This window comes from Tenrec ecaudatus, chromosome 6 (assembly GCF_050624435.1).
Source record: "Tenrec ecaudatus isolate mTenEca1 chromosome 6, mTenEca1.hap1, whole genome shotgun sequence".
NCBI classification, from domain to species: domain Eukaryota; kingdom Metazoa; phylum Chordata; class Mammalia; order Afrosoricida; family Tenrecidae; genus Tenrec; species Tenrec ecaudatus.
The window spans coordinates 72,205,186-72,212,873 of record NC_134535.1 but is presented as its reverse complement, the minus strand read 5'-3'; the positions used below and the strand labels follow the sequence as shown (position 1 = coordinate 72,212,873).

The 7,688-nt window shown below is 42.0% G+C and overlaps 1 pseudogene; it reads right to left on the bottom strand.

The window, feature by feature from the left end:
• Positions 1–591: 591 nt before the first annotated feature.
• LOC142450853 (V-type proton ATPase subunit d 1 pseudogene) lies at positions 592–1,637 on the bottom strand (annotated as a pseudogene).
• Positions 1,638–7,688: the final 6,051 nt, after the last annotated feature.

Sequence of the window (7,688 nt, the reverse complement as noted above, 5' to 3'; positions counted from 1 at the left end):
CAGAGTGCAGTGTGTTGAAGTTACCCACTATAATTGTTGAAGCTGTGATATCTTTTTAAAACATTTGGAATGTTTGGTTGACGTGTTCAGCGGGTCTCTCTCTGGGGGGGGGGGGTATATGTTTACTATGCTTAGTGGTTATTTGTCTATCATCCCCTTGAGCATTATGCAGTGTCCCTCCTTATCTCTCTCTCTTTTTATATATTTTTTGGACTCAGAGGGCTGCTTTATTGTCTCAGGAATGGGGCAGCGAGTGGGCACTGAGGTGGAGCGCCCTCCCCTCACCCCAGCACACACACATACACACACACTATCCTTCTGCTGGGCCATAAGGGTAACCCACAGGGGGGCAGGGGGTTTCTAAGGTGAGTGAACAACAGGGAAGTGACCACATGCTTTGCAGACACTACAGTGGCTGTAAACAAAGGGCTAAGGGCCTCCTTGCTGTGGAGCAGGCTGGGCCCTCTTAGCATAGGGAGCAGGTGCCCACCCCAGGGGAGGCCCAGAGCGGGCTGGGAGGCTGCTCCCCACAGGACTGAGTCATGGCACACAAAGACACACACCACGTTCGCGCAGTGGGGAGCCGGCTGGCTAGAATATGGGGATGTAGTTGTCGATCTTGGCGCGATGGCGCTGCGCGATGCACTCAGCAATCCGCACGATGTCGCGGCACTCCTGCTCCTTGAGCTTAACGAAGGCGTAGAAGACGCCGAAGTGGAACTGGTTCAGGAAGGCCAGCTTGTTCAGCTTCACCTCGTGCTCAAAGAAGCGATCCTGTCTCTGGGGTTGCTGCCCGCCCCCTCGAAGAGCAGCTTGTACTTCGGGTAGTAATTGGCCACGTTCTTCACCTGCTCATAGTGGTCAGCCCAAGCCAGCTGGGCCAGGCCCTCCGGGTGGAGGTGTTCACCGTGGGGGAAGAGCTTGGTGCGGTCCTCCTTGGACAGCTCGGTGCCAAAGGAGTTGGTGGTGATGATGGAGGCGCGGCGGTTGACTTCAAACTCCAGGATGGGACACATGGCGTCGGCTGTGGTGCCGCCCAGCAGCATGTAGAACTTGTAGAAGGACTCCAGATAGGCCTTGTAGAGCGTATTCCGGATAATCTCGATGTTCATCTCATCCAGGTCCTGCTCTGAGATGCAGTCCTGGAAAAAAGCCGCTAGGGGCGTGTCCACCAGGATGGCATTGGAGAGCTCGGCAGGGGTCTGCGCGATATTCACGGCCGCCATCTGCTAGAAGCTGCCCAGCGGGTGGCATTTGGGCACCAGCTCAGAGATGGAGCGCTGGTGCAGCGTGCCCGTGATGAGCAGGATGACATTGTCGATCATGTAGCTGTAAGTAATGAAGTTCAGGAAGCTGGCAAGAGGCTCGTAGGCATGGTTCCTCAGGTGGCGGAACTCCACTACCATCTTCTCCTTGAGGCGGTCATCAATGACCCACACGGTGAGCGGGGAGGCCTCATTGGCCAGGAAGTTGCCATAGTCTGTACTCTGCAGGTGCAGCTTCAGGTCCTTGAGCGCCTCGCACTGCACCAGGTTGACATAGTCCGCCTGGCTGAGCACCCCCGCCTTCAAGCCGCGCACCAGCCCCTCCAAGTAGCCATTGTCCACATTAAAGTAAAGCTCCGGGAAGGACGACATGGCTGCAGAGGGGACGGCGGGACCGTACCAGCCCCGCCAGCCCGCTCGCCACATACTTCCACGATCAGCTGACTCAGCGCCTGCTGCAGCGGGGCTGTCAAGAGCCCTTATCTCTTTTTATGCTTTGTACTTTGAGGTCAATTTTATACGAGATTGCGATTGTAACCCCTGCTTTTTTTGAATTGCTGTTTGCCTGGTACGACTTTCTCCAGCATTTGATTCTCAGCTTATTTTTGTCTGTAGCCTTGAGCTGTGTCTCCTGTAGGCAGCAGATTGATGGGTTGTGTTTTCTAAGCCAGTTTGCTAGTCTCAGTCTTTTAATGCCTGAGTTCAGGCCACTGATATTCAGGGTTATTATCTCCATCTGTGGACTCTATGATGTCATCTTATACCTTTTATGTTGGGAGTTTTCCTACTTTCCTTTATCATTAGTGTGTTGTGCATGTGTGTGTATGTATATCATTCTTGACTTCTTTCCATCCTTAAGCCAATGCTATCTTGGGGTCTGTCTTCTCTTTGTTGCCCTCTGGGTGAGGTTGTTCTATGTGGCGGTCTCTTATTTATGCTTGGCGAGTGCTGTTCTTCCCATAGTGGGTCGGCAGGGATCTTTTGTAGTGCTGGGCTTCTTCTAACGTATTCTTTGAGCTTTTACTTGTCTGGGAAAACTCTTACTTCTCCTACCTTCTTGATCGATAATTTGGCTGGGTAGAGTATTCTTGGGTTTGCGTTGTTTTCCTTCAATTTTTGGATTATGTTAATCAACTCTCTCCTCTTCGTCATAGTTTCTGCTCATAAGTCTGAACAAATTCTTATTTGGGAACCTTTATATGTGATTGCTTGTTTTTCCCTAGCTGCTCTTATGATTTTCTCCTTTACCTCAAAGTTAGATAGTTTAACTATTTTGTGCCTTGGTGACTTCTTGGGATTCACTCTCGTTGGTGTTCTTTCAGCCTCCTGAATGGTTGCCTGGTTTTCGTTCATTAAGCTGTGGAAGTTTTCCTCCAAGAATTCTCTCACTATTGTTGCGGATGACTTCTTTGCTATGTCTGCCTCCAGTAAGCCAATAATTCTAATGTTGTTCCATTTCATAGCATCAGACATAGCTCTTAGGTTTTCTTCAGCTTCTCTAATAATCTTATTCGATTTTTGGTCACGTTTGTTAAAGTCTGCTTGGCGGTCCTCCAAGTCACTGATGTGGTTCTCTGCTTCCTCCAGTCAATTCTCGAGGTCTGTGTTTCTGCTACGGGTACTTATTTTATGATGCTCCTCCTGTGTTCTGCAGTATTAAAGTTCCCTCTAAGCAACGCTCCTAGGCTGGATTCTGCGGAGTCCCTCTGGTATGTGTCGCTCCATCACCATCTTCCTGGAAGTCCTTCATACATCAATTGTATCAAATACATTTGTACATATGTTGCCATCATTATTTTTTTAAATTTCTTTCTGCTTGAGCCTTTGTTATGAACTTCCCCCTCCCTCTCCCACCCTGATGGACCGCTGATAAATTATAAATTATTATTATTTCATACCTTACATCGTCTGCTGTCTCCTTCACTCATGTTTCTGTTGTTCGTCCCCCTGCGAGTTGTTGTTGGTGGTAATTATATGTCAATCATTGTAGTCAGTTTCCTGTTTCTCCTCCTTCTAAACCTTCCCCTTCCCCTCATAGTATCACTACTCACATACCATTACTAAGCCCATTACTGTTCCTGAGGGGTTTATCTGTCTTGTATTCCGTGTGTTGAGAGCTCTTATCTGTACCAGTGTCCATGCTCTGATCTAGCCAGATTTGTAAGGTAGAACTGGGGTCATGATAGTCGGTGGGTGGGTGGGGGAGCATTAAAGAACTATAGGAATGTTTATGTTCTGACAGTGATAGGCTGCACCATGGCTTTCTCCTTCCTTCCTTGTGACCCTTTTGGAGAGGATGTCCTATTGTCTACAAATGAGCTTTGTGTCTCCTCTCCAACCCTCATCATTTGCATCAATATATTTGCTTGTCTTGGGTCTTCTGATGCCTTATACCTGATTCTGCCAACACCTCATGATCATACAGGTTGGTGGGCTTCTTCCATGTGGGTTTGATTTTTTTTGCTAGATGGCCACTTGTTTAACTTCAATCCTTTAAAATCCCAGAAGTTATATCTTTAAATAGCTAAGTACCATCAGCTTTATTTACCACATTTGCTTATGCATCCCTTTTGACTTCAGCCATCATGTTGGGAAGGTGACCTTTTATCTCTTTTAACGACTTTAAACACAAACAAGAACTTTAAGGGACGACAGTCTGAAGTTAAAGATTGTGAAATAAAGTGGACGAAGGTAAGGACAAGGGTACAATGTGAACTACATAAACTTTGTGGACGAACATACAAATTATTATTAATGAACATATGTTTTGTGGCTATATATTTTCAACGCAAATTTAAAATACAAAATTATCACCAAGAGTGAAGATAAAGATTAGGAAAACTCAAACGCAATTCTCTCAGAGTAAGCAGATAGACTAACGTGGATAAAGTATAATAGTTTCTTCTTTAATGAATGCAAACTTCAAATAACTAAATGTATCTAATAATCTATTATGTTCCAGGGCCTTTTTGGAGGACTTTGGAAATAACACACGAACGGTCTTTGCTCTTAGGTAGATAAGGAAGTTTTTAGAAGTATCACAGCATATTAGAAATTTACATAACATTTTAATCTGAATTGAATATTTGTCTCAGTCAAAAAGAGTCCATGGTAATATTCAGTATGTAGTTACTACAAAGACTAATACTTTAAGAATCTTGATTTTAAAGCACACTGGGGATTCAATGTATCTATTGGCATGCCTATGCTGTCTACAGTTATTGATAAGTGGCCACTTAGTCAGAGAAGTGTCACTCTGTGAGTTAAGAGGATTTTTCAAGGGGTAAAGGATGGGCTGACTGATAGGGACCTGACACCTAACTGCTAACTTTCCACTTTCCAGCTGCAAAAGAAACATGCATTGCCATCCTTGTGGTTGGCAGTGAATGTCACCAGTGATAGAAAGTGTGACATTGGCAACTGGCTTATGCATTTAAAAACCTAAAAATGTACATCTCTTCCCTGGTATATCTGGGCTTGTGTGTACTCAGATATTCAGCAATCTGAATGCAGAGAATTTGGCAAGTTGCCTTCTGGAAGATACTTTTTACTCCCTGACTTTAGAATTTAAAGTTAATTTGATTTCTTTCCCATTTCGTTCTGAATTGAACAACATGTTATGGTTGTGAATCAAAATCAATCAAGCAAGCAATCAATCAATAGATAATAAGAAAATGAATCCCAGCAGGGAGAATGAATAGAGGTGATAGGCATGTGCATAATAATCTGTAATATTGAAGGGACTATGATTTTCAGACCAATTAGGGGAGAACATGCTATTTTGTAAAAGGATGGAGGAGACAGACCCTGGAGAATGACTTGATGAAAAGGAATATTGGGAATTCCAAAGCACAGGTCAAATTTCTCTGCTTCCAGGGCTGTCAGCCTCGTGTCTCCTATGCAGGTCCCGAGTCAATCCCGCGAGAATTCCATCATTCACTGATTACTTGTGACAGACATTTCTTCAGACAATAACACTGGCTGAAGGATCTGATGTCGGCGAGTCCTTTTGTAATCTCCTGGATGTCATTCAGAAATAGAGTTAGGTGGCATATGTGCAGACAGGCTCACTCTTGCCTCATTGTTTCCTATTTACCTTTTCCAAAATGAAAATATATTCAATTAAGATATGTTACAACATCAGATCATTGGCAGTTAGGTCTTGGATGGCGTGTAGTTTGTTTGAACAGCCAGTCTTTCAGGCCAGACCATTATGCCAGGCCAGCACAGACATGCTTCTCGTTAGCCCATCTATTTAAAAGGAAACACACTGCATGTTGAGCTAACTCGATTTCCACTCACTGAAGTTTGTGGCAGAAGCAGCCTGAAAATGGCCTCAAGGGGACTTCACTTCAGATTTTATTAAAGTTCATCAACTACATATTATGCAGATACATAAAAATAGATTAACAATCATAAAAGAATGACTCATGTTTATTACCTTGAAGAGTAATTGCATAAGGCTCAAAAAAGATGAAGCATTGCTAAAACTTAATAAAGTTGAACAGAGCTACTTCCTCTGCAAAACAGAGCAGAAATATGTTTTGGGGAGAATACCAAGTTATATCTATTAGCTGAGCTACTGTCATATTACATTTGTTGATGATTTCAAGGAAATGGGAGTCAAAATTAAATCCAGGAAAATTATGATACTTGCAGAATTTTCTCCTTTGTCACTAAAAACCAGGCGACACTTGTTAGTTGTCTTGCAATAAAAGTTTCAATGCAACAGGAAAAAAACAAAGGATAAACATATCCCCATTTCAGTACGGGAACACATGATTATTAGCTATCCTTTAGCCAACCACTTCCTTGATGTCTTTTGATACACTGGTTAGATTTTGAGGAACCTGGAGGGAAGAAAATACATTGAGACCTTCATACTATGTAAGAACCGAAAATTCTCCAACGGATTTATCAAATCTTTCTCTTAAATGGCATGAGTGCAATCAATCATCACATAATGAAGTATGGTTTCCCAGTAGTTTGAAGGGTAAATAATTATAAATGAAGCCCATGAACTTTTAAATAAAAGTGCTTTATCCTTATTTTATTGACATATATTCATAATGACAAAAAATTTAAATATATTTCAGCTATGGTTTTAATATGATTGAAAGCAGGCCAAATGTCAGACAAATGAATTTAATTATTGTGCAGATATGGGTGTTCGGCTGATGAGCTGGCAAAGTTTGGAATAATAAAATAGAAGCTTACATAATTCATTGGTCATTATAAATTTGCTCATAAAATGTACTTTTGTTTTCCTTTCAACATAACTACTAACTGTATAATTATAAACAAGATTTTTTATAGCTATGTCCTAGTATAATCATTTCCAAATCATGGGCAATTTGATTATATCTTCATCAAAATGTAAATTAAATAAAGTATAATTACTTTTAGTGCGGATACAATGTGAATACATTATCATTAGATATCTAAATTCAATTAAATATAAACATTTAAAATTATTTTCAAAAATAATTTTTCCTACAGTATGCAATATCATCTATTACAATAAAAAATGCAGACTAGTGATAATTGAAATTTGTTAACTAAAGCAAACATTTTTGGAAAAATTTAATTAGCTAATTAATTTTAACATCATTTATAATTCTTATGTTCAGTATTTTTGTTATAGTAAGAATTAGTATGTTACTTTATGGAAGACTCAAATAGATATAAGTAAGCGTAGAAGTTCAAGAGTAATGTGAAGGTTTTCATCTTGCACAATATTCCCCCAGCAACTCTCCATGTGTAGAGATCGTGCGAACGGAGTTTGAGTGGCATTGTGCTGTAGATGCTGGCTGGCTGACTGCAAAGTTGGAGATTCAAAGCCACCAGCCCTTCGGAGAGAGAAAGATGAGTCTGCCTTTTCATGTCATCATTGAGTCTCAGAAACCCGAGATAGGGTTGCTGAGAGTTGGAACCCACTCGATGGCAGTGTGTATGCTTTTTTGGGGGGTGGGGTGGATGCTAATATCCAAATGGAATCATAAATTGGACCCACAGATTGGGACATTGAAAGAGGTAATTAAATGGACATTGAGAACTGGTATGCATTATGTGATCATCTATGCATGCTATTTGACGGAAGAGATTTTCAAATTAAACAGCTTTTTCTCTTTTTAAAATGTTCTTACCACTAAACTACAGTCTTTCAACTACATCTTCATTGCATTCCTATATAGGGAATAGATGAAAAGCAATTCCCTGGAGCCTGATTGGTGTCAGAAACAGAGTGGATGTGTGTCTACCCAGGGCATGCAGGGAGGGCACTGACTACCAGCCCCAGAGCTACAGAGCCGCTCACATAAACTCATATTCTATGTGTCTATGATGTATGTGGCCATACTTTTGTGTTTTATGCATCTGAAACCTGCTAAAGAGTGAAGGCCAGGTTAGGGGCTGTCTCCTGCC